This window comes from Rissa tridactyla, chromosome 1 (genome assembly GCF_028500815.1).
Source record: "Rissa tridactyla isolate bRisTri1 chromosome 1, bRisTri1.patW.cur.20221130, whole genome shotgun sequence".
Taxonomy (NCBI): domain Eukaryota; kingdom Metazoa; phylum Chordata; class Aves; order Charadriiformes; family Laridae; genus Rissa; species Rissa tridactyla.
Window position 1 is genome coordinate 141642628 of NC_071466.1, and position 27752 is coordinate 141670379.

Sequence of the window (27752 nt, forward strand, 5' to 3'; positions counted from 1 at the left end):
CACGTTGGATGTGCCAGGTGGCCTTTGAGAAGACTGGGCTGATCTTGCTACATAGCTGCCCAGGTAGCATCCCATGTATGCTCGCCATTCACTGTGGTGAAAAGGGAAGTAACCATTATATTTGGAAATCAGTGACCCTTAGTGGTCCCCGCCAGCTGCCTATGGCCACTCAGCCCACCGTTGGGCAATTCGCAGCTGGAGATGCTGTGGGTACCCTGGGTGAGCTGAAACCTCCCGAGTATTCAGCATTTAATCCACAGGGTAAACTTGGAGAAGCTCTGCCACTCCAGCTGGTCTCAGGCAGATCATTATGGAGAGCGTATTCCCTCTCCTGTCTCTGTACTGTGTTACCCTGGACATGAAGCGATATATATGGATCCTGACAGTGCCTTCGTATGGTGCCCCTGTGCAGCTGAACAAGGTTGCATACTGTGCATGTGCCTGGCTGAAATCTGGACACTGATCACCAGCTATGGTTCACACAGCACGTGCTGCGCCCATTGCTGTGTCCTCGCCTCCCTCCCCAGGAGACAAGATCATAGAATCATAGAATAGAATCATAGAATCATCTAGGTTGGAAGGGACCTTTCAGATCATCGAGTCCAACCATCAACCTAACTCTGACAAAACCGCCACTAACCCACGTCCCTCAGCACCACGTCTGCCCGGCTTTTAAATACCTCCAGGGATGGTGACTCCACCACTGCCCTGGGCAGCCTGTTCCAATGCTTGACAACCCTTTCGGTGAAGAAATTTTTGCTAAGATCCATCCTAAATCTCCCCTGGCACAACTTGAGGCCTTTTCCTCTTGTCCCATCACCTGTTCCTTGGGAGAAGAGACTGACCCCTCCTGGCTACCCCCTCCTTTCAGGTAGCTGTAGAGAGCGAGAAGGTCTCCCCTCAGCCTCCTTTTCTCCAGGCTGAACACCCTCAGCTCCCTCAGATGCTCCTCACAAGACTTGTGCCTCAAACCAGTTTAACTATCATCAGATCTCGTCACTGCCCTAGTCTTCTGGTCCTGGCCCTGCAGAAAAGCCACCAAGAAACCTGCCCAGCTCAAGCAAAACTTCCCCAAATCTCCCCCAGGGAGAACAGCACATCGGCTGGCATGAGCCAGGCTGGCGGGAAGGTCACACTAACCTAGAGACAGCGTTTGCAAAAATCACTGCAGAGGTAAAGCACAAGGCTGGGTCCAGGAAATGATGTAAATTGAGTTTGTCTGCGCTGACAATAGCTCTTGATTAGAGGCTTCCAAAGCTCCTGAGAAGCTTGCAAATTCTTTTTTTTCCCCCCAAGTCACAGATCACAGCAGCCTCGGGATCAGAAAAAGCGGACTTACAGTGGGTGTAAAGGTGAGTAGGGTCCTTTATTCATTTGCAAACCCCTGCCACATCCAGCTATGGCCCAAACTCCACTTTCAGGGGGGCTGCACAAATACAGGAGAAAGCTGCAAGGACAAGGTCATGAAAGTAATTCAAAGAGCTTATCAAGGTTTAGTGTTTCCTCCCCATAAACAGGTCAAGACAAGGGAGGAGAAAAAAAAAGAAAAAGGCTTTTCGATATTTTAAATGTTGTCAAATTTGCAAGCAAATGCTTTGAAATACAAAGGCTTTTTTTTTTTAATGGAACGTATTTTCTGGTGTTTAAACAAAGCAAGTACCTGGCAACAAAACCCCGAGCCAAATTATTGTTAACAGTGAAACAATAATTGCAGCAATAAATAGGATATGTTGAAAATTATAGCAGCCTGAAAACATTTACCATATCTGACAATATATGGGACAATTTAGGTCCTGATGAGCAACATAATTCCTGGTTTTACTATTATACAGAGATTCCTGCAAAGTAAAGTTGTCATACACATCCATAAAATATATATGGAGCAAAGTTAATTCAGGGAGATGCACTTTTATCTTCAGTAAATAAACTTTTTGCTAGATGTCGTCCTCATTACCCGGTCATGCATTATAACAACTTCCCAAGCCCTCCTTGTTTCCAAAGCAGGCTTTGGTTCACTCCAGGTGAAGCCAACATGTTATCGATTAAGTACGCCAACTAAAATTATAGGCTGTTCACAGTTGCTTATATTTCCATTATTATCACAGTGTATTACAGCATACTGCCATGTGGCACTCTGCAATATGTCACATTTCTTCAAACGACGGTCACAATCCTGCTAAAAGCTATTTATAGCGCTGTGTATGCACAGGACTTACGGCACAGAGCGAGGAAAGAGAACTTCCCATGGGTGCAAAGCTGCGGTCGGGCCCTCGACCTCCCGCATCTGATCGCTGCCTCAAGCCAGGGGCTTATCCAAGGCTCCTTTTACACTCAGAAACCCTCAGTTCTTCGGTGCCTTTGAAAAAATAACCTTCCTGTTTCATAGCAGAACGTAGCAGTGCGTTTATGCATGCAGCCACTGGGCATATCAACTGCCTGTTTCTCACCCTCCATGCAGACCTTTCCAGGTACCCCCTGCACAACACAGCCGAAAGTCCAAGCGTAAAGAAAAAAGAAAAAAAAAACAAAATGCTTCCTCAGGGTTTTCTGTTAGGAAAAAAATTCCCGCCCTCTCGAAATGTGTGTCTTTTCCTGCCGTGGGATGTAACCACTGTTCTGGGCACACGGTGATCTACCCTGTGTACTTCACGGGAGCAGAGGAGCTTCACGCTAGCACTTAGCGACTGCTAAATATCAAGAGACAGATTTGAGATGACCATGAAAAACTCCCCCAGTGCTGAAGAAGGAGCCCCCATTCCCACAGACACTTTCAGGTGCCAACGGTCCCTGTGCTCAGGTGTACAGGCCACAGGCACTGCAGCACCCACCTTTTTTACATGCATAAATCCTTGCTGGATCTAATCCTAATACTTGACAAAAGTACTTCTCATCTTCATCACTGATGAACGAAATTCTGGAGCACAGAGGGACTCTGCGTGAATGCTACCTTTATCTCAGCCCTATCACCGACAATCTACGGTCCCCCATCTTCCTCCTAATAGTATCGCAAATCGGTAAATATTTGTACAGCATTTTAAAAGATGTAAAACACCACTTTAATGCCAACTATAATCATATCCAAGATAAGCATTTTTAACTGCCACATTATTCCTGAAAATTATTCTTTTTTTTACTGTTTTGATTATTGCAGATATTAGAAACTCTTGTTCCTTCAGCAGTTTAAAATATTTTTTTTTTAACATTTGTATCATAATGTAGCGCTCAACTCTTTTTACAACTTGATATATCATTCTTCATCGCAGTTGGCTTTATTACAGCAATACTGAACAATGGAGAATTGCAATACAAAGTAATTCACCAGAAAATGAGCACACTAACAATAAGAAACAAGCACTGTCTTCACTTCCCAAGAGAAAAAAACCACACCAAACAATGTACACATGCAAAGGCACAGAAAGAAAAGTTAAATTTAGGATGCGTGACCTTGCAGCAAAAGTCTCCTACCCAGGAAATTTTAAAAGGGAAAGTATATCCACCCTTTGAAGCATTTACAACGAGCACAGTTCATGGCACTAGACGTAAGGGTCTAAAAATAGCATTACAGGGATGACTTCCATCGCAAGGTGAATATAAGCCTAAAATGAACCCAAGCACAAAATACGAGAAGTAAATATTCCAAGACAAAAATTCTAGTATCTAATATACTGCAGTAATGCTGGCAGTCCCAGGCACAGAGTCTCTATATTAACATGCATGCAGTTGCAGGCACCTACATGGAAAATAATCCAAGTCCTGGGCATGCTAGCTGGTTCTTGTTTAAATCAGTCCAAAATCTACAAGGCAAAGATTTAACATTTTAGACAGGTGTATTAGAAACAATAGTATCCCAACAATGCATTATTAAAAAAAAAAAACAAAAACTCTGTTTACAGCAAACCAAGGAAAGCAACATAGATTTTTTAAGGCTGCTGTCTCTTCAAATTGGGCATGCCGAGACATCCTTGCTGTCACATGGGCACCAGCCCATCAAGCCTGCTCATGTCAACATCAATTACAGCTGTAACTCCCATGGCAGCGTTACGTGGGAGCTTTGGACCTGCCACACAGGATCAAATCACTGCTCCAACCCACCCAACATCCTTTCTCCAATGGCCAATAGCTGACGCTGATAAGGAAAATAATCCTTTTCAGACCATTCCCACATAGTTGGTATGATCTGCTGTGCCTGGGAGGAAGCAGGAACATATTTTTTTCCCTAGGGACAGAATTATACCTCCAAAATGTAAGACTTTGATGCATCAATTGCACTCTTAACTACAATAGCTACTACTGTTAGTAATGATCATTAGGCTGTTTAATCAGTTCAAACCATGCGGCAATTGTAATTCCTGCTAATGAGCAAGTATCTCGAGAATAGTCCTAATGTCTGAAGCCTACTGAACTGCTTCAAACTCACAGGGACAGACGAACCGGAGACCTGCAGATAAGGAAATCATTAATGATTCCCCATGCCACAGGGACAGCTCTTCAGCCTCCACATGACACAGACATACCCCAAATCCTGCAGCGTCACTGAAATAGCAACAACTTGCTTTCTGCCCAAGACCTTCTGCCGTCCCTGTGCAAAACTTCCTGCTTTTCCAGCAGCCTCAGTTAAGACAGCAATTGTCGGGGAGGTCTCCGTACCTGTCCACCCAGCAAAGCACCAGCTCCTTAGTCCACATCCTGTTTGTGGGGTAGGTAACAGCCAACACCATCTGAGGTTGAACACGCTGTGCCTGTGGGAGATTGAAGACATGACACACATGGGGCTATGATGACTCAAGAGATGCTAAATCATGGAATGTGTTGGGTTGGAAGGGACCTCTAAAGGCCATCTAGTCCAACCCCCTGCAGTAAGCAGGGACATCTTCCACTAGATCAGATTGCTCTGAGCCCCATCAAGCCTGGCCTTGAATGTCTCCAGGGATGGGGCCTCCACCACCTCTCTGGGCAACGTGGTCCAGTGTATCACCACCCTCATTGGAAAGAACTTCTTCCTAATGTCTAATCTAAACCTGCCCTGCTCTAGTTTAAAACCATTGCCCCTCATCCTATCGCTACATGCCCTTGCAAACAGCCTGGCTGTTGGCTGCTATGAGGTCTCCCCGGAGCCTTCTCTTCTCCAGGCTGAACAACCCCAACTTTCTCAGCCTGCCAAACACTGTCCCCAGGAGGCTGCCAAGTCCAAGCTACGGGATCTCCAGGGCATTCAGCTGTACACCCAGCCTCACCTTTCCCCACAACAAGGAAAGCCCTGAGGATCAATGGCTATTGCCTACCCAGGGCCACCTCAAGATTTTTTGTAAGTCGCACGCAGGGTCAGGAAGGGCAGCCAGCCTCCACCACTTCAACCTGACCTTTACTTTCTCACCTGCATGGCTAAGACAGCTCTTATTACCACTTTTGTCAAGGCTTTCTTCAGTTTTGAGTTTCCTTCACAAGGCAGTTGTTTTTTCTTAAAAAGAAGAAAACCTTTTAACTCATTCCAGAATTAAATCTACAAATAATGGAGAAATCAAAAGGGTGGTGAAAAAATGAACTACCCAGTCATTCTTTAGTCTAGACCATGATAAATTTAACAGAGCTTTCTCATATAAAACCACTCAGGCTGTAACTGATTGCGGTTAAAATAGGAGGTGATAGCTCCAGGTCACTTAGAAAAAGGAGACAGCTCCGTTACTGCAGCTTTGCGGCGGGATAACACCATTGGTGTTGATGGACCTCCCCATGATTCATGGTGCAGTAATTAAGTCTGGAAGTAAAGCTGAAAATTGGCCCAACATAGGTGAAGTAAAACATAACAGATGACGTACTAACGCAGAAAGGCTAATTTGCTCTGTCTATCCTGAACAACCGAAGCAGAATGAATGTGTAATTCAGATGAGGTTTACCCCCTCCATGACTTGGGCTCCTTAAAGAACTTGTTCAGACCAAGGATGTCACATCCAGGTGTCCTGGTTTGAGGTAAAACAGAACCAACTTTCTGTTCAGTAATTTTATTTCTTAACTAGGCCTCTTCTAACTCTCTGAAAATAACAGCATGTTGTGCCTAAAACAGCTCATTCTCAGAGTGGTAAAACTGATGTTTATGGTCTGTGCCAAGGAATGGAGTGCAGAGAGGCTCTTGCTTATACCTATTGCTATTTTCATTATTTGCCCTGTTGGAAGGTAGAAAGCAGAAAACCGTAGAGGGGTCCCAACTGCAGGGAGGAGCGGACAGGACAGGTGACCCAAAACCGACGAACAGGGCATTCCATCCCATCTGCCCCATGCTTGGTATAAAAGCTGAGGGATCAAAGGGTCAGCTCTCTTTCTTCAATGGCCGGCGTCTGAGGAGAACTCTGTCTGTTCCTCTGCCTTTGATCCCCGTCTGTGGGTTCCTGACTCCAGCTCTGGAATCCAGTTCCCACCCATTGCCGAGCCTAGTCTGGGACTTCCCCAGTGCCTGCCAATGACATCATCCTGGGAGCTTGATAGTTTTGTATATATTGTATCTATTTCATTATTTTCCTTTATATTTTATTATTGATATTTCACTAAAGTAGTTTAGTTTCTTCTAAACTCGTAAACCTCTTTATCTCTCCTCCTCCTATCCATGTACGAGAGTTTGTGGCGGGGGAGCATCTGTCACCAGCCATTGGCCAATTTGGCCAAAACCACGACAGATTTATTGGCACCCAACATGGGGGCACAAACGGAGCTCTGACAGATTGCCTGAATAGTTTGAATTCCAGCTTGTTCAGGGAGAACAGACAGTTCACATCATGTCATTCTTACATGAAATCTTGTATCGTGCCTTTAGAGAGTTTTGTATGAAGTTAATTGATGCAGTGGAGCTTAGTTGGTCGAATATATTGCATGGTTTATTTCTTCTTTGTGTTTGGATGCGGTGGTCTAAGTGTGCTATGTTGGTGTGGATTTGCCTTCAGATGTAAAAAATAATTGCTTGGATAAGGGTTCTACCTGCATACCTTGGGCATCTTGTAATGGATTCTTTTACTAATTACGCTTTTGGTCTTACCTGGGGAAAGTTTGCTTTGCCCTTTGATGATTATGCCAAAGTGACAGTAAGAGAATCAGGGGATGAGAAACCTTCGGGCTGTTTAGAGAGTGAATGTTACTTTAATTCGTATGTGATTTTGTTGTCGGTTTTGTGTTGCAGGGGTGGTTTACTGTTAGATATCAGTGCAGGAGTGAGTATTGTGTGACGTGTGATATGGCTACTCAAACCCCACGGCCAAAGTCAAAGAAAGAGCAGAAATTCAGACAGCCCCGCCTCCAAAAGCCACAGCAGAAATTCAGGCAGCCCTGCCACCGAAAGCTGCAGTAGGAGTTCAGACACCCACACACACACACACACTGAAAGCTACAGCACAAACTCAAACAACCCAGATTACTGCCCAAACCACAACACAGACACAACGCCACCGGCCCCGACACCAGCCTGAGCGGCATCGGCTGCCCCCCAACAGGCCCCCGGCAAACGCAATGGTCCCGGGACAGCCCCGGTCACTCCGCAGCCCACGGTCAAAGGCCTCAGAGCGGAGGGTGGGACGAGGAAAGTGTTTACTCAGTTGGTTCATTGTCTTTAACTCTTTTTGTGCGTGTCTTTTTGTATACCGCAGGAAAGCACCTGTTTAGGCCAGCATCAGCAATGGAAGGAAACTACAGAGAAAAGCCGGAATACTGTCTTTCTCAGCAGGCACTTTTGGTGTTCCCTGGCATGAATTTATGGAGTACCTACCATCCTTATCTAAGTGCTTTCTTCTAAGGTAGTGGAGCCACTCAAACTTTCACTGATTGAAACAGAAGGGTGATACCATAAGCCGGCGATTAAGAACTCTCTAAGACTCAATTTTGGAGTGTTAGAAAGCAGGCATTCTTTATTGCAGCACTGGGCGCACAGGGGATCACATCGCCTAGTGTGCACGCTTTGTAATTGCTCAACTACAAAGGCTATAAGCAATCAGAATATGCATATTCATTAAATTTCCCAGAAATGATTAACATATTCATATTATCACCTAAAACTCATTAATATATGCAAATGTCCTTGACACACGTGCATCCATGTCCATTGGCGCTCTTGCAGGGTCCTCTGGTGGTCATCAATAGTCTTCCTCACCGTGTCCGCTGGTTGAACTTGATCTTCATGCATACTCAGTTGGTCTTTTGGCTTAGTTTGCAACTCCTGTTCTCACAAAACTAGCTTATTCTAGCATCTCTCCCTATCTGTTCTACTCAAGGATGCAGTGTCTCAAGGCTTCCTTTTATCCAACTAAACCCAGCAGATGTCTAACTCATCCGCTTACAAAGCATTTCAAACTTAGCTACATTATTCCAGTAAGGAGAGAACCATATGTTCTTTTTAACTTGGTATCAGTAAGGCCTGAGGGGCCTTCCACCCCAGCAGTTTGTGCTGTTCAAGGCTACTATATCACCAGCTACTGTGTCAATGGCAGCAACCCCTGAAACAATAGGAGGCTTTATTCATTGTAGAATTACAACTTTTAAGTCTTTTCATTCCTTAACATGCAAATAATAGTCATTCAAAATTATACAATCAAAAAACAGTATCCAAGGTTGTGACTGATAGTTTAGTTGAGCTGAGCAAGAAGAAGAAGAAGAAGAAGAAGTAGAAGTAGTAATATGTACATGAAATAATGCTGCATTACTTTTTGGCAGACTGCAGCTGATCATTAATTTCAACTCAGTGTCACGTGCTTTTTATTAGTGCCATTTATGATACACACTGTGCAATACATGCAGACTGCTCTACTCAGACTTAGGAAGATCTTCAGATGTTTGAAATAAGGTTGTCACAGGAAATCTTGCCTGAAGCTTTCTCCTGATAACTACAGAAGGAAACAGTATTGCATCCCTACTCTCCCAAGCAGACTGAGAATCCACTCAAAGCACACTCTCCACACTCAGGCTGTTGTTGACCTTACTAAAAATCGACAGGAGCTGGTAAGGCACTAAACAGAGAAAGATCCATGCATTAACACTTCTCTTGCCTCTGATTACTATGAAAAGAATTACTTTTACCTGAATGTGTTGCAGTACAGCATCATACTTGGTCTTCGTCTATTCATTAGGTACATGTGTGAGACAAAAATCAAGTTGCAGACAGTCTAAAACAGTTTCCAGAACTTTTGAATGCATTCGTAAGAGATATATTGTTCAGAAGCAATAATAAAAGCATTTTCTTATTCCCCTTCTAAGAAAACATACAATTGTTAAGGGAAATGGTGGGTAATTATCAGATGGCAGGGCCTCCACCATCCTGAAAATACAGGATTTATTTCCCAGGCATACTACGTTTGCATCTGCCACCTCCCACAGGTTGTTTAAAAGAAAAAAAAATCGAAAAAAAAACCTATTTTAAATTTTTCTTGGTGGTTGTTATTTTGCTTGTTCAGCTCTAGTCAGCTCTTCAGCTTATGCTCAAAAAGTTGAAAACTTGAAGTGATAGAGTGTTGCCATGGTTTTGCCCTCAAACCAGGACAAGTGACTTATACGCACGGAGATTTATATACATAAGTTATGTACTTGCTTTAGATATAAAAGATATTAATTTATTCTCCATAGTGAAGACTTCAAAACCATGAAAAAAACAATCTAAAAAATCGTGAAAAGAAAAGGTTGAGAAAGGATTTCCATGGATTGTCCAGTTCCTACTGTGCCCCAATGCAGGAACAACAACCCACTATTATCTATTTCAGGGGGGAAAAAAGCCCTGTTTCTTTTAGCCTAAGCCAGGGAATTTCCTTTGTGTAGGAGTTAAAGCAGAGCTTTAGGTCCTGGGACAGAGCAGGCTTATATGCAGAAACTCACTAAATCAAACCGGTCAGTCTTAGGTTGTTGCTGCCCTTGGGAGAAAGTTGCCTGGAGCGAGACTTCTCTCTGCTCCGAGCTCTGCCAGCGTGCTGCTTGCTGTGCCCCACTGAAGTCCTGTCACCCAACACCACCTTCATGGTCTGTTTAGCCAAAGATTTTGAGGTACGTACTGTGGTCTTTGACACCCTCCTCCATCTCTGCTACCATCGTCACTAATCATAGGCTATGTCTGTTGCACATCTGTCCACGATACCGGCTTCCCATTTCTCTCACATCCCTGTCCCCTGATCAGGATTGGTTTAAACTGCTTAAGTTTATAATCCAGCTACAGGGGTGCAGTTATATCCCAGTATCTCTACGATACTTTACTGTGCTGGCATCGGTTAGGAAAAGCTTACTGCTAAGTCTTCTGTGCTTCATGAATTTGTAGCCAATACCCATCTCATCCGCTCCTTTTGTATCTTCCAGGTTCCTTTCTCCTTCACGCTCTAGCTATCTCTGACATGCTATTTTATGCAACTCGTACTTTAACAAAAAGGCTATATAAGCATATAAGATTTCCTTCAGTTTAAACGGAATAGAATTTCTGATATATTTCATGGTGCAGCAGAGACATCTAGCGACTGTTTTGTGTTATTAAAATACAAAGGACTAATGAAAGCGGGCAAAAGACCTCTTCCAAACCATTGAAATATCCTTGTAGTGACAGGTACATCTTTACATGCTTTCACCAAATCCACTGACAAAATAATTTTGTCAGTTCCGTGCAACTAATAATAAACAGGATGGAAAACAGTGATCAAACATCACTGTCTTCTGTTCCTCCAGAGCCTCTTTTCTCCTTTCCCCAGATGTCTTCAAAAGACTTGGATGCTACAATAAATAGTCTAGCTTTGCATTACTGGCACTGAGAGCACAGTGTCAATACAAATCCCTTCCTCATGTTATTTTGCTGAATTAAAGAATCCGCCTCAGAACATCTTGGCTGCAGAGTCAGGCAGCAAATGTCTTTTTCAACTGAATCATCACGCGCCTGCTAAGGGAAGGGGAGGATGTTGGAATTGGAAAGGGGTTGGAACTACGTGATCTTTAAGGTCCCTTCCAACCCAAACCATTTGATGATGCTGTGGTTCTATGATCCTTTAGATAGCAATGCTTTAATCCTGAGATCTTCTGCTCGCTGATTTAGGTACCTAAGGGCAGATGTCTAAATCTAAGATGTTTACTTTCTTTTACTTTCCAGTTAGTAGAGAGAGATAGGTACCTCCACGGTCCTATCATCTTCTGAGAGGTCAGAGGAATGGTCCTTGAATGTCTCCTGACAGGACAGACTAGGTGAAGGAGGCACCAGGGGGAGGTATGTCCTCTGCTCCTGCAGTGTCCCAAGGTGCTGTTGAAGGGCAGGACCTGGCTCCGAGGTAGGTGCTTTGAGCGTGACCACTCCACCACTTGTTTTCCCAGATGCATAAAATAATGCAGGTCAACCTGATGGTGCTTGTCTCCCTTTCCAGAAACCTCCTGTCTACAGAGGAAGACTGTCCTGAATTGTGAACATGAATCGGGCTGCTCTTGACGGACCAGAGCTACTAAAAATGCCTTTAGCAAGCAAATTCTTCCATTCCCTACAGACTGCTCAAGGATGGCACGACATGACATGCAAACTTAGCCGAAATCATCCTATCGCATGAACCAAATGCTGCAACAGCCCTAAGCAATTGTGCGCTACATAGCTTGAGCAAGAACAGCAGTCGTGTATTTGCTTGTGCAGTGCAGAGCACTCAGATAAGGAGCATGGTGTCACAGCGGTGTTTGTGCATGGCGTGGGTGAGTTGTTAGTGTGGTACATGCTGGAGAGGTCTGTGGGATGCAGTTATACCAACTAATAGAAAGTATGCATGCATCCAGGTGCCTCCAGAGTGGTTCTCCCAGAATGGTGTAGGCATGCCTACGGTGCCAGCAGGCAGCTGGAGGCCTGGCCTGGGGGCGAAGGCTCATTCTCTGGCACTGCTAATAAAGACATTGTAAACTTACTCTGTGTTACCACGGCATTAAATAGGAATATGTGTTTAATTTACACATCCATGAAATGTATATATACCTATTGAGGCATATGTACAACAGTTTCCTACAGATCCTTCAAACAAACAGTAGTTGTATTATGTCCCAATGTTGTTGATATGCTGCCCTATAGCATATATACGTCTCATCTAAGGACGTTCAGTTTCTTCTCTTTGTGTCTGAAATGGCTGGTTTTCAGCGTTATTTTTTTCTTTCTGGGAAATCATCTCTACGGTTGTCATTGTTTTTCCAGTTTGAACCTGACAGTTTTCAGCAAGTCTTCCAGTAGGGCTGAGTAGTTCATATTTACTCCAAATCATTGCAGTAGAATAAAAAAATCAATGTGCTTTGCCTTAACCTTTCCTCTTCGTCTGTTCAAAGTATATGGTTTGTCAGGCTGCATAAAAAGCTTGGTCTTAGCAGGTAAGACAGACAGCAGCAAATCATTTCACCTCAAACCTTTCCCTGGAAGAAGAGGGCATCGTTACACAGAACCTTTTAGTCACCAGGATCCTGTCAGTCCATTCTCAAAAGAGTTTAATGATTTAAGCTGAAAAAGCCAAATTGTTGTTCATCTTACTTCCATGGCTGGTCCCAAGAGGGCAGAATATTGCACTTCTTGACTTACCACCATGATAACTACATTGACTTCATCTTGAACTAATACCTCTACTAGAGGGAAAAAAAAAAATGTGTTGTCTGCCTTTAATGAGAACATTTGATGACCAACACGCAGAGCGGTCACAGATACGACTCAGCCCTGGTTTAATGCTAAAGTTAATAGTGCCCCTGGGATGTGAAGATTAGCGTGTGGTCTAGGCATGACTGAAGTGCAGAAATTCCTCTGGGAGAAGAATTCAAATTTTGGCATGATTTTAAGTTACCATAAAAGTAAAAAAAATTAGAAATTTCCATGTAGAGGAACACCCGAAAAAAAAAGAAAGTTGACCTAAGAGCAGTATTTTGTTTCAAACCCAACTTTAAAAATTACTTTTATTCAAAAGAAAAATATATGAAAAAATATAGAATATATATAAATATACATATAAAGTATATAAAACATAGAAAAATGAAAATGCAGAAATAGTTTCTCTCAAAAGCCTTGAAATTAGATGCTTCAGCAATGTCAGATGTTTCCTCCATTCCTCTCCTCATCATTGCTTTCTGATTTCAATCCTGAACTAACCAAGTTTAGGAGGAAGTGATTTGATAATCACAAACTGAAGCAATCTAATAATGACAATCTGAGTTTTCCGTTGAAATACATTTTAGTGTCCAGTTGGTTTGAGGGGGATATATTCATACTCGGCGTGTTGCTAGCTCAGGTTCCAAATGAAAATTATGACAGAAGGTCACAATTTGTAAGAAACTTGATAAAATAACAGCTATACTGTTTTTAATTGAACATATATCAACAGAAGGGGCTAAGAATTAAGAACTGTTTATCAAAAGCTACAAGTTGAGAATTTACATTAAAAAAAAAAAAGTATCTAATTTCCTTCCGTTTTAGAAACACCTAAACATTTCTTTTGACCTAATGTGGTGTGATGGAGGGGGGAGGCCAGAAAGGATGTAATACTGGGTACTACTTCTTCAATGAGTCCATTTTGATTGCAGATCTGAAAGCATCTTTTCAAAATGGCAAGTGAGGTGGTTTATGCAGAGGTATCGCCCAAGGAAAGAGTGCATTTTACTTCACTAACTTCAGATACAGGTAAAAAATGGTCATCTCGGTATTACTTACTTTTCCTCTGCTTAGTGACGCATTCTTAAAACTTTAATTCTTTCTTAAATCAAAGCATTCATAAGAAGCTGAAGTCATGCTCAAAGCATTTTTAGAACGATTAATATCCATTTCTGTTTATTATATATCTATTTGCTTGACAAATTCATGTTTATTAATAGAAGGAATACTGAATTCTAGCGAAAATAAAGAATGACCTTTAAAATCCCATTCTGGATTTCAGCAGTATGACTAAAATGTGCTGTTTCTTAAACACAGATGTTGTTTCAGAAAATGATAAGACATTGAAGATATTAATAAGGATTATTGGAAACTCATTGGCAGTCACACTGCACTGATGACACTGAATGAACTTCTCCTGCAGTAGATTTACATTTTATATTTTAATTTGATTCATTTCCTTATACACTGGAAATATTTTTAAATTGTAAAATGATAGGTCTGTTTATCCTTCCTTTCTCTCTTTCTCTCTTTCTTTCTTGCATTCTTTCTTTTGTTCTTTCTCTCTCCTCTTTCTCTCTTTTTCTTTCTCTTTCTGTCTCTCGCATCTTTTCTCTTCTCTTCTTCTCTTACGTTGAGAAAAATACAAGTCAAGAATCAACAGAGGTTTCTGTAATTTTGAAAACTGTTAGTCCCACAATTTGTGTATGACCTGATGTCTTCAACTATAAAACTACATTACTTTAAAAATATATTTTCAAGAAATAAAGTGCAAAAGATAGCCATTAATAGATGTAAGTAGGAGGCAATTCATGTTTTAAAACAAAAGTATCAAGTTTTATTTTTTAGATTCCAATAAAAAAAGAAATCTTTGCTAGTGATAAGACAATTAAGCTTGGAAAATTATTTAAAATTATAATATTCAGAGGTCACACTGTGAAAGAAAAATGTGTCCTGAATATACTAGCAAAGCAACATTTCTTTCTTCTATAGTAATAAGTTTTCTACATTCGCCCCTTGGGACACAGTACTAAAAGCGTCTGTACAGGTATGACGTCTTTGTCTTTCATGTGTTAACTCAGTTTGCCCCTCAGATTGTGTGATCAGTTCACCGAAGAAGAGCTGCATCGCCAGGACAATCTTTGGTAGCCCAGTGTAGAACTACCCCATAAGTACTTATGGGAGATGCACACACATGCCCAGCGCAAGCGTCTGTACAAAATGTCTCCGAATTTGACAGCACAAAAGTATGTTCCACCTAATTATTTTTTGTTTCCTCACCTGAGAATTTCCAGTTATATTTTATAGTTTGAACTGCTTTTACACAGCTTTTAATACACTTCAGTGAATTATGCTTAGAAATTGCTGTTGTAAGTTATCCTGAGAGCCCTCTAACTCCTGCAAGTTGCCAGTACGAGATGCTTGGAAAGACAGTGTCTAAAAAATTTTGATGGCCAATTATGAGGCTAATTAAGTAAGCAAATTTCAGGCAAAATGTTCTTCTCACATGACAGCATGGTGTTTACCCTTTCGTAATCTTTTTGAAAAATCTTTTTGAAAAATCTTTTTGAAAAACCTCTTCAATTGCAATGCCTATATTCTTATCACTTTTGTGAATCTTGCATCCATTTTGGTGTCCTAATAAAGGCTTTATTTTAATGACATCCTAAAGCTATAACTTCTACAGGCTGATTCTAATATCTTGCACAAAGAAACACTTTAAATCAATCTTTAATTTGCGACCTATTAATAGCGTCAGTGTGTCCTAGTGAGACATAGTGAAAAAAACACCTATCTGTATAATTAATATTTTTATCGTGTTCTTATATATATAAATTTACATTATACATTCTTACAATCTCTATCTTCGATTTTTACATGTGCTCCATTCCTTTCACAGTTGAGAGCGCAAGTGCAGGAAATTGTGGTCCTTATCTTCCACCAAACGCTGTTCTGCCTCCTTGGCTGCAGCGCGAGAGCGATGCTGCATTCAACGTGATGGGGATTTGATAATGCTTGGGACTAAAAATGGTTTAGACTCAAGATTTTTATTAAGTCTAAGGCAGATCTCTGGCACCCTTATGAGGCTGCATTTCTTCAGGCAAAAGCTTGGTATTTGCCATGCTACAGTGAGTTCAGAGCAGTTAAGCTAGCTACCACCCATCTGCCTGAAAAAGCTCAAAGGAAGGAGTTGCTGTCTTACCCCGTGCATATTTTACTTTAGATCACTGATACGGCAAGACTTGGAAAGTCTAAAGTTGCTCCTGTGAGACAGGAATAATAGCCTAGGCAGGCAAAGAAAAGGGGTTTCATACTGCCCTGTCTCTGAGCATTTTTTTGAGTTACAGACTTCAGCATTTGTACTGTCTTTTCTGCTTCCCCATGGCCACTATGCCTGTCCCCTGGCTAGTCTGCACCTCGCTTCTCCTCTCCCTTCGGCCCCCTTCTGCTTCCTTGAGTATTTGCATGTGGCGGATAGAGCTTTTCATCTCCACGTTGCTGGACTTGTCCTACATTTTGCACTGATGAAGTTTGTATTTGTTTGTCTTCCCCACGGCACTTCAGAGAAAAATCGGTGTGGTTTCTCTCTCAAGAAAAAAAACCTGTCTTATTTCATACACTGTCCGCAAGCAAATTTGATGTAAGTAGCTCCTGGGAAATGAGGCAAAACATGCAAAGCAGGCAACCTACGAGGCGGTGTGTTGCAGTTGATATAAAAATACAGTTTCTTCCTTCCTTCTTTCCACTGCCACACCTACCAAAAACTGCTGGGGTCAGTCAGGCATGTCCCATTGCTCACCGCTTTCCCTCTCCCTCCTACTCTGACAGTTCACCTGCGGATTTAATATCGCAAGATGGAGGAGAAACTGTGTCACAGGGCAGTTCACCACCTCATTAGACCTGCAGTCATCTTCCTACTTACACCTCTTCTCATGAGCTTTTCTGACTGTACAGTATTGCTGATTTGGGTCAATAGTCCTGTAGACGCCCTCTGAGCAGTGAGATGTCTCCTGGACATACGAATTTGAAAGCGCTGCCTATGTGATGAAGCTCAACTACTAACAGAGGTCAGGTACTTAACCGTCATCTTTGCCTTCCTTGAGCTTTTCATCTGGTACTGGCCACTGAATTAAATAGCCAAAGGATGCACTGCTTTTACAGCCACAGTGAAGCAGATCTCTTCTGTCATGCAGATGGCCACTGTAAGCATCCATACATAATAACAGACAAGTGTAGGCGAGGCCTCCAAAGATAAGGAGAGCAGTGCTTAGCTCTTGGTGTTAAAGCAAAGCAATCGCAGCAAACCACCCGCTTTCTTGTGAAAATTAATAGCGGCTGCTGAAAATCCTGTTGCCAATTCCTTCTCCAGCCCAGCTCCCATTATTGGTAGCGAATCCGCCCAAGTGATCAAGCACTCCTGATAATGCAGCAGATGGGAATTCCCCCCTGTTGAGGCTGGGAAGGCAGAGAACGTGCAGTTTGCCAGGCAATCCCACACCTTTGGGGAAACCCACCCTAACAACATTTTTTATGCTCTCCATTGGTTGCAAAAATCTTGTTAACACATGGTGAAAACATTTTTTTTAATGGTTGCAACCGTGAGTGTCACAACCATGCTAGTGATTATCAGGGCAGAGGAGCTTTTTCTACTGACTGACCACCAGATATGGAATAGGTTCTTTCAGTGCGGCCATGTCTTAGTCCGATAGAATTTACGTAGGCCAATACCTCCAAGCAGTCTGGAGATGCTAGGTAGTTTTCAGAGGGAATGGGTGATTGTTCTGAGGCATGAGCATCTGACAAACACTTCTTCCTGATGTGTGTAAAGGCAGTCAAATCAAGTGTAAGAATAGAGGAGCTTTTTTTGCACAATAAATCCTAAAACCAGATATCTGAGAACAAGGGTGGTCTGAGAAGATCTTTACCCTGATGCAGCTGACAAACAGGAAAAAAGTCGGGACGGAGCGTGGCAAGAAGAAACAGAGAAGAAAGCAGCGACTGGAGGAAGACCAGTTGTTCCCTGTGGTTGCTAGACCTCATTACAACAAACAGCATAAATGTTCACAATGAGAGAAAGACCTGCTACATTGACTTGGTTTGTGAAATGGGGATTTCCGAGCCCGGAGGAATGCGTGTCTCTGTTCAACGGAGATGAATGCTGCTGCAATTTCAGCGGTGGTGACAGCTCTGCATCGAATACGGAAAGCTTCCCTTGCAAATGTTTTTTAGTCACGGAAAGCATGTGTCCAGGGCACTGATGTAAGAGAGGAGAGGGCCTCCTCTGCTGGCAAATGAGAATGGTCATAAATTAGCAAGACAATAAAGATTCAGGTAAGTCTATTGTTAAGTCTTCTCCCCCCAAGTTTCTGTCTTCTGTGACTAGCAACGAACGGGGCGGAGGGGAAGCTGCTTTTGGACTGTTCTGGCTGAGAATAAGCTACAGACTGGCTTTCCTTCCCCTTTTTTTTGAGAAAGTTGAATTAATGGTTTGTACTGAAAAATCTGTGCTCTCTCTGCAGTGATGCTTACCAACCATTAATTAAAACCTCACTTAAATACTTGTAAGAATGAACTTGAGGAAGAAAAATCTGTGGATGAAATGAAGAGAGTATGTTTATATTTTGCATAATGTTTTACATCTGGTGGTTTACTCTGAATTCTTAAAAATTATGTTTAATTCATAAGTGATTGAAAAATAGCTTGTCTGTGCTCTATGCACATGCATAGCTTTGTTCCAGTAGAAACTGTGCTCCTCTTTGTGAAAGAAGCAACAGTAGAAAACAGACATGCTTCGTACCCATGTACAAGATCTGAATTTACTAGGAAGAAAAAGTTTCTGGAGAAGTAAATAGAAAAAAAAATTCAGTCAAAAAAGTTGCCATTGATTAACTTCTGCGTAAAGATCAACAGAATGTATACGTTATATATAAGGTATGGAATAATAAGAAAAAATAGAATTAATAATACCAGAGTCCAGTGTGTGATAACCTACAGTCACCTAGAGTGATTTTTTTTTTAAATGTTTCTAAAATTTATTAACTGAATAACATTTTTTCTAGTTTTTGGGGAACTGCACAGCAGGACAATTATTCACATGAACTCTTCTAGTAATTTCTTTCTGGTACATTCATTCAGCGACACACAAGTCTTACCAGAAACAAAATGAAAACAACCTCTCTTACGTGCTCTTGCTCTCCACACTTTCTCAGAGAAGGTCTACTGCTGCAGGGTACTGGATGCAATGAGAATGGCAAGGCCTGGCCTCAGGCAGGTTCTCTAGTTGTAACGCTTTTTGTCTCTACAGGTGATCCAGTCACATACGCTGAGGTGAATGTGAAACGGCAGTCTGACAGACCTGACAGGACACCCAAAACTACACATACAGGTACTGCAATACCACAGGACACTTCATATTTTCTCATATTTTATCCTTTTTGTATGCCATAATAATTACACATTTACATATAGTGGAGGAGTCGCTTAGGTCTAGATGCCCAAAGAGATGTTGATATGATCTAGGCAAATTAAAATACCTTCAAAACCTTTCCCAGCTGCTGTTTTGCCCCGGGGGTGCCTGAAGGCTGCTGGTGACAGTGTTTTCAAAGTTCGCAGGTAGAGTCACAGGCCCCCAGGTTTGCATTAGGCTCAACTTTTTGTCCCGCAGCCTGTGAGGATTCACAGCTTTGGCGTCCCTTGCCCCTGGGGCCACTCTAGCAAGCCTCTGGCTTATGTCTGTGCTGCTGGTATGGATTGCATCCGGGAGCGAAGGGTGGCCCCAGGGCCCATTGGTGCAGATGGATTTGCGTCCACGCTCCTCAGTGCAAGCATCTCTGGAGCAAACTGGCTGCTTCTGCACAGTGCAGCCCCAGGCCACTCACCTCCTTTGGGCCCTGTGAGACTTGTTCGGTTGTGGCATCCTAGTTCAGAATTGCCTGAATTTAAAAGGCTGTGTTGCACCTCACCAAAGTACCTTTTTTTTTTAAAGCATGGCACAGAATACATTGCAACGTGCTGCTGGGAACGTAATAAGGGGTCTCACATAGACCATGGGAATGTCCACTGGGGATGCTGCTGGAGAACATTTCTGAGCAGAGGGAGTAAAATTTGTCACTATCCGTGTCTGCCCTGTTGGAAGGGATTGGTTCTGTGAAATACGACCAGCTATCTTCTGAGTTAGCTCGTGCCAGAAGCAAATGAACGTGCACCATGCAGGCAGTGTGGTCCACAGGAGGACCAGGGCCTGGTAGCAGGACAAACTGCCATTCCATGCTTCTAGTGAGTAGATACACAAAAAGCACAGCAACTCCCCACCCATTCAGCAGCCAAATAGCACACTTTTCCAGGGTATGGAACAGTGTAACTTTCTGTCTTTTCTGCGGGTGATTTCAATCCGTTTCCCCCTGCTCCTCACTCCTGAGGGGATGCTCAGAACACATGGTTAAAATTTATTTTGCAGTGCAGACACTCGCAAACTCTTCTGTTCTTTTCAGCAACAATTTAGGTGTACTGTTTTTCATTTCCAAATGCATTTAGGGTGAATGAACAAGTCAGCAATAGTATTTAAAGCACAGAAACTGATTTCGTTTTAGAAAGTAGTGGCTGAGGGAGCAAAAATTAGCTTTTGAACAGTTATTGACAAGTTCAGATAACTTGTGTCTATCTTAAGTGAAAATTTTAACATACGTTAAACTATTTGCTCAAACTGTGTAACCAGCCCTGAAAGGAAATTTCGTTTGGCAAAGTGAAATAATATATTGGATATAAGTTTTAACTCTCTTGTATGAGGTGGAAAAGAAGAAGAGAAGGAAAGAAAATATTGCATTCGTGCAATGCCTAAGAACAATTAAGATATTTATAGAAAAAGTGTTGGCTGCAAAAATGCTAGTGAGAACAAATGTTTCCATTGGTGGGTTAATTTGGCCTTACCACAAGGGAAAAGAAACTGAAAGCTTCAGATAGTCTTTCTGATTAGAAGTGGCAGTTGGGCAGACAAGAGAGTGGGCCAAGTGGAGATCTCGGTCCTGCTGTTACAAAGGCAAAACCTATTTACTGGCTTCATTCAAATGCCCTCTGATTTTATGGCAGTGAAACCGAGATTGGACTGCAGCATGGAAAGTATTGTCAGTAATGCAGTTTTGATATATCGCCATCTGCCCATCTGTTTCTTGACTACCTTTTATACCCCAGTCCGCACTTCTTCCATTCTTTCTCTGATTCTGCCTACACCGTCCATATTTCTAGGTTTTCAGAATTTTATTCTAGGAACATCAAAATCCATATATGCTATATATGGATAAATGCTGTAGGTGAGCTCTGTTCCTTCATGTTCCTCACTGAAACCTCTTTAAAATCACAGAAGTCATGTGTTTGTTCTAATTCTGGTTTAGACTGGGTTTTTTTTTTACCATGCATATCAGCCTGATAAGTGTTAAGGATCAACACATGGGGATCAAAACAACACAGAGATCCTAGTCAGGATTACAGTTGGAACAGAAAATGACAGAGGCAGGGACTGAACGACTAATTAAACGTGTGTTTCTTTGTTGTGCTTAAAAAGGATGGTAATCTGGAAAAAGAGTCCCTAGAACTTCAAATTACCTACTGTTTTTAAATCCTCTATGTGAACCCCAGGATTTCCTTGTGGGTCTTCAATTGTATAACCTCAGAAAAATAACCTATGATAGCACAACGATTGCAAGCCATTCTCCAAAGGGAAAGGCAGGGTGTATTCCAGAGCGCGAAGCACTGTCAGACCTGCGTGGGAGTTGCAGGAAAACTGCGTGGCAAAGTGTTGACATAGCAGCGTTGGCAACGCTGTGCACTGCTACAGAGGGCGAGAGGTCACATTTTTAGGCGTCTTCTCAACAGCTATGATGATATAAACTGGGACTGGCTAGAAAAAGGGTTCTTCTGACCCTGAAGATGTGATTTCATATATAAACATACATACAGGTTTATATACATAAAACCTATATACATATATAAACATATAAAGATTTTTTTTCCCTTAATAACTAAAATGCTAGGACTCACAGCTTTCCAGTTTTTAGGAATTATTTTTTTTTTTGGTTAAGAAAACAACTTCCAAAGCAAGGTTTAGCTTCTACAGGTACATTTAGCTGAAAAAAAAAAGAAGTGTCTTCAGCTGTATCAGCTGCAGCACACCAAGGACGTCCTCATAAACTTGCCCTTTACTTTCCACAGGTGCTAGATCTCTAGCACACACTGTAACCCTTTCCTACTGAAGGCCTAGCTAAAATGGTTTGGCATACCCCCATAACTCAGAAGAAAAGTTGACTTGCTGCTGCCTGTGGTGAGACCCCTCTCCCTTGTCCCTTTGGCAGCGACCTGCTTGGAGAACTCACCCTGGTGTTACGTTGCTGTTGCCCTGTACTTCACCTCAGTGATTCTGCTCATCACTGTCATCCTCTTGGCGGTGAAATGTCAGAAGCTCTGAGGCGGACCCTGCCATGCTGCTGACGTACAGGGTAAGCCATTTTTTGCCATGCTCGTATTTTCATACAATACTTTTTCATTTGTCAGAGGAGGTGCAAGTAAGCATCTGAAAACAAATGCTAAAGTCACCGTCACAAATTCAACCAGCCAACAATTCACAGTCACACTAGATAACATCTAGGTCCCTGCCACCGATGCATGCTGCACTTAATGGAGCACGTTTGAATACCCAGAAGCTTCATCAGAACCACCTGCCAGAGCAAGTATTGGGCTCCACTGCTTTTACTCCAAGAAAATTCATCACTTAATCGTAGGTGTCTCCCAGATGTGGAGTGAAATAACCCACAAACCTGCCATGACGTGAAACAAGCACATGGCCGGGTGCAGCTGGAGATGATTCCCAGGCCAGGATCAACAGTGACCTGGTAAAGTGACAGGAGACAAGCCAGCTGTGTTGTTCAGTCTGGGATTTGAAGGAAACCAGGAGAACTGTTGTCCAATTTGGAGTAGGAATGGTAGTGAACAGCCTTCCAGAGAAAACCTTCCCATCCACATCTAGTGCTTCATGTAGAGCACCAAAGCATATATAATCGCTCCTCTGGATTTCTCTCCCTAGAAGCCATCACTGGCCGTGCTGAAGACACCATGTCCCATCCCGTGTCAGAACTGTGCCTGTGTCACTGAGCAGCTCACTAGTCATATGTGCACTACCACTCCTTCAACACGAGGCACGACCCGTCTTGCCATGGTCCTTATGGCATACGGGTGCCCTCTCTGTACTCACATTCACAGCAGGTTGAACTTCAGTAAGATATTCCTATTAGCTTTTGTCTTTTTCACTTGCAGATAACTCGGTGCAGGAAGTCTATGCTTCTTCAACAAAACAAGACATAATCCTTGTTTACTTTTACATTATTTTCTCCAAACAGACCTTTATGAAAGAAGACATGCCATCAGTCTGGTCACTCTTCAGTTATGTCTTCCAGGATCTCCATTAAACGTCTAACCACTCCATATATGGACAAAACATATATTATTACTTTTATTTGGAGTTTGCTTAATCCTGTAATACCAGCAACCATCAAATAATATCAGTGTGTGTAACATGGAATGGGCTCAAGCTGCTGCATCAAAAGTTGGATTTGGGTCCTGTCTAGGCATCACAAATGACCAGGTGGACCAGTTTGAGACATCACTTTTAACTCACACCTGACTTGATTTTGCAATAATTTGCAATATAGTTAAGCTTTTAGATTTCAATATGTGCAAGTACAAAAATTCGTGGATAAAACAAGGAATATGAAAGGTTGAACTTTTTTATGAAGCCCAGATTTGGATGTGATTTTTCATCTCCTGACAGCCATGAGTGAGATTTGTATGAAAGGGGTACTGAAGGTGCAAGAAACTATATAAATTTAGTAGAGAAGTCTCGGTCTCATCCCCTTATTGGCTGTTCTACTTGTCCAGAAGAGTGTCTGTCTCACAGAGATACAATATGTTGTTTCTGTCTTGGGGCAGTAATTAATTTTGTATTTGTTTTGTTTTTTTCCCAAATGCTGTAGCTTCAGTTAAATCTGAGTCCTCCACTAGAACTAAGCCACCGCAGGTTCAGATGCATTTGCTTGTAATTATTATTTTGCTGTCTGTTTTTATATTATTTTCAGCTCTCATCAGTTACGTTATAACTGCTTTGGGGCAGGCTGATATCAGACCCTGCGTTGGAGTTGTCTGTATAGCAAATTATTTCTATAATTGTTCCCTGTGCATAAGCTTATCTGTACCTAAGCCATGTTGTTGCTGTTGATCATGTACCACATTTTTATAGTACATGCACCAGAAATCAATAAAGAGATTTAGTAAAGCACTCGACGTGCTGGTGTTTGTTCTTACGTTAGTCAGACTAGAAGAAAAATAACATTTAGTATTTGTATAACTGTAACACCTCTGAGCTGTTGTCATGAAGCAAGACCCTGCTGTGGTAAGTACGGTCTAAAGACAGAATCCCTGCCCCACTGAGTTGAGCACCAAAGGAATAGTAGAAGCAAATGGTTATGTTTGTCTTGAGATCACCCTTTTGTTTGCCAGGTGCTCTGGGATACATCCAGGTCTTCAAATACCAGCGGAGAAAACAATGTTTAAAAAACAGAGATAAAAAAAAGAAGAGATGGCAGATGACATTTTGACCTGAAGTGGATCTGCATGTTGTTGTCATTCACTAACCTGATTCTGATTCTTAAGATAGTCGTCTTTCACGTCAGACTCTCAGATAACCCCTACAACCAAATGAAATCCCCAGCCCAAATTAATTAGCTCCAGCTTTCTTTAGAAGCAAGCAAAATTCCACACAGTCTTTGTGAGCTAAAGCGATATGGTTTTGCATATAATTTGTTCAATAATAACAGGTTATTGAAAAGGGACGTGCAGCAGCGGTGGTCATTAGTTCCAGGCACGCAGGCCCTACCAAGTTGAAAGTCTTCATTTCAGAACCAGGAGCTGAACTGAACGTGCACCCACCCAGACGCCACGTAGGCAAATGCAGCAAAGGGAAACACATTTCAGGACCGCCTAGAAATCACCACTGATTATAAGTCAGGGACTCACTGCAGATAACCAGGTCTCCAGTTGCTGCAGGCAGATCTCTGGGAATTTCAGTGGCAGGTCCTAGCATCTGAAAGGCAATCATTTGCATAGTGTAGACAACTGGGTAAGAAGCATGCATATACTGCCCAGCAAATCTGAAGGAGGGAAAGTACGCTGATTAAAATGAGAAGTTGTTAACTGAAACCAAAGTGACTGCTTTTTTTCTGGTTACTGAGAATTTGGAACACTGGGCTGTGGTTTTGGCAATGCACTATAGCATTTAAGGCAAGTTCAACAAACTTCAATCTGAATTTTCATGCTCTGCAGGCAGACAGTATAATTGTGTTCACCGGATTTGGGGGAGTTTGTCAATGTTTATAATCTCTTTAGCAACTCTGAAATAGAAAGTATTTCCCAGCTGATGGCTCTTGGCAGATAGAAAGCCATGGATGATGGATAGGCAGGTATGCATCAGGCTCCTCTGGATCCCTGCTGAGCTCTAGTTACTTCTTGGATGGTGGAGCCAAACCAGATGATCACTCTGCTCTTCATAACCTGGTTGCTCTCAGGGACAGCTTGCAATGGCTTCTCATCCCAACAATACTAAGGATACGGGCAAACAAAATGCCTCTCTCCTTGCATCTGTTTCATACTCACACCCTCCTGCTCTCAAACGTAAAGGCAAAGTCCTTCTTAGAGTTTGAGAGGAAAATATCCTATTGTTACTGAATTGTTAAAACAAGGTTGCCTGGTCATTGGTTATATATATGACATTATACATATTACACATGACGTCTAAAAATCACATGTGACTGTAAATCTGGCGCTAGGCAGTTGTCTCCTTTGTTTCTTGACCCTTTCCTTTTCTCTGGAGCTTTCTTATATTGCATTCTCTCTCCCTCTGGCTTCAGGCACATCCCGGAGCTATGAGTGACACTCATTCCTGCAGTTCTGGCTTGGCCTTTTTTTTTTTCATGGCCTTTCAGCCTTTCTCTCAGTCCTTGCTGATAAGCACTATCCCTTTTATGCCCAGACACAGTAATGCATGTGTAAAGACCGAAGGAGATAATTAAAAGAATGCAAACAAGCCATTAAAAGGATGGCCTTGATAACTTGCACAGGCTAGAACAAACATTTTCGGACCTTGATGAAGGCAAATATAAAAATGTAAGAAGAACAACTAAAATCCCAAACTAGGGGTAGCTTCAAAGCATTTTCTTTGGAAATTCAGCACACTCTTTTTAAAGGCTGCAGTGTGGGAATAGGAGGGATAGGAGTTCACCTGAAGAAGGAGGTACTATCGTTCATCTTCTCAACCCTGCACACCTTCTTCCCCCAGTAGCCAAATTCTGAGCTAGCAGAATACTCAAAATTCAGGCTGCCTAGCAATTCTCAGTACTGCATCAATTCCTGAGAGAAACTGTAACAAAGTCCACTTATTTGGAATGCAAGAGAATGCTGTTTTGGCTAATACCTGGCATCAAGTCACCAGTGTGAGAGGCCGGTTAGAAAAAGCTCTCTATCTGCCTGTGTTGGAATCATCCCAGAGCAAAGCCACCTTTACAGGCAGGAGAACTTCAAGGTGGAAGATCTGATCTCAGTTGTGTCATGTCCTGCCTCCATGTTGGCAGAAGATAAGAGACAATTGTGCATCTCCTCCCTATGGCTGCTTGAGCAGCAAGTGAGCCATGGTACATCCCAGCAGGTTTTCCAGTGGAAATGCCTGGGAGACAAGGATCTGATTAGGACCTGAGCCATGAACATGGAGGAACTTCTGTGAGCTGTACTGGTTCATTTTGTATGTTTTCATAGGGCTTGCTTGCCTGCAACTGGGTGTTTGGTGTGCACGTGCTGAAGATGTGTTGCAACAGTAAAACTCAGACAGCTCCTCCTAAATGACAGGACATACCATAGCGCACTCTCTGTGAAACAAATCAGCTAATCACCTATCTGCATTCAGCCACTGCAATATTGTCTATTGTCGTTAGTTGGTAGCATGGCCAGGCTGCTGACGTACAAGATGTTCCATGACGGACAAGAATCAGAAGGCTGTAGATTACTCATCAAACGTGGGGTTTCTTTCTGAATTGGTTGGCAGCACTAAAATATTGCAAAAGTCTCAAATATACCTTGCTCTGCATTGCTTCTTGCTGGTTCTGGTGCATCTAAGTCACTCACCATCTCTAGTGAATAGAAAACTACCTCTGACCCCTGAGGTCAGAGGTCTGGCCCTGAACGCAAAGGAAATTTTCTGAGCTGTACCATCACGCTTTTACAGTTCTGGTCCATTCAGATGCGCTTCCTTTGTTTTTACAGAGGACAAGTTGGGGAACAGTTCTGTGGGTGTCTATGTCCTTCAACAGTCCATCTGATTATTTTTTCCCTTTTTCCTAATTGCAGTAAGCTCATCCTACATCTGAGGATGCAAGTTCAAGATGATCCTCTTTTACAAATACAGCATGCACTGTCTTGTATGTCACTGTACTCCTCAGGGAGTGGGGGGAGGGAGGTAGTCTCCTAGTGCTTTTAGCTCTAATATTTCCAAATGTGGCTTTGACACAAAGGTGAGGTAAACCAACGCATGCCCCTAAATCCCAGGGATGCACTAGAGGATGATGAAGTAAACCAGTGTTATATGATTTTGATACACTGCATTCTGTAATCCCAAATGAATTAGGAACTGAACAGAGCATCAAAGAAGAGAACAGTGTTATGGGGGAGAAAGATCACCCCATTCATAAGCACCAGTGCATTAACCTTTACATTCCTTTTTCTTTCTCATGGTGAAGCTGGTGTCTTGGAATCTGGAAAACCAAATGGGGACCTTAGTGGAGAAGCAAGCAGGGAATCTAGTTTACAAACAAATGGTCAACTGGGCTAGTACCCCAGGGGCCAACCATATAGTAAGTTACACCTGTTTCTTCCTATTCCTTTCTTACAGCTTTTCTACAGTTATCTACCAAAAGACAGACAAGGAGGGCCAAAATGTCTTCTGGTCAAGTCTTTTTCCTCAGTAGACCCATTAGGATACTTGGAACTTCGCAAAAGACTGAGCGGCTCCCGTAGTCAACCGCTCTTCAGCCATACATACCCTACCCCAGAGATTTCATGAGGGTGTAAGGTAACAGCT

General features: G+C 42.4%; 1 long non-coding RNA gene across 2 annotated transcripts; it reads left to right on the forward strand.

The window, feature by feature from the left end:
- The first annotated feature begins 13460 nt into the window (after positions 1-13460).
- LOC128904494 (uncharacterized) lies at positions 13461-23911 on the forward strand. 2 transcript variants are annotated; one of them, XR_008464518.1, is made up of 4 exons: positions 13461-13615; positions 18891-18971; positions 21931-22074; positions 22889-23911. It is a non-coding gene; the product is annotated as an uncharacterized LOC128904494 (long non-coding RNA). The 2 variants fall into 2 exon arrangements; XR_008464519.1 differs by having other exon boundaries at positions 22972-23911.
- The last annotated feature ends 3841 nt before the right edge of the window (positions 23912-27752 follow it).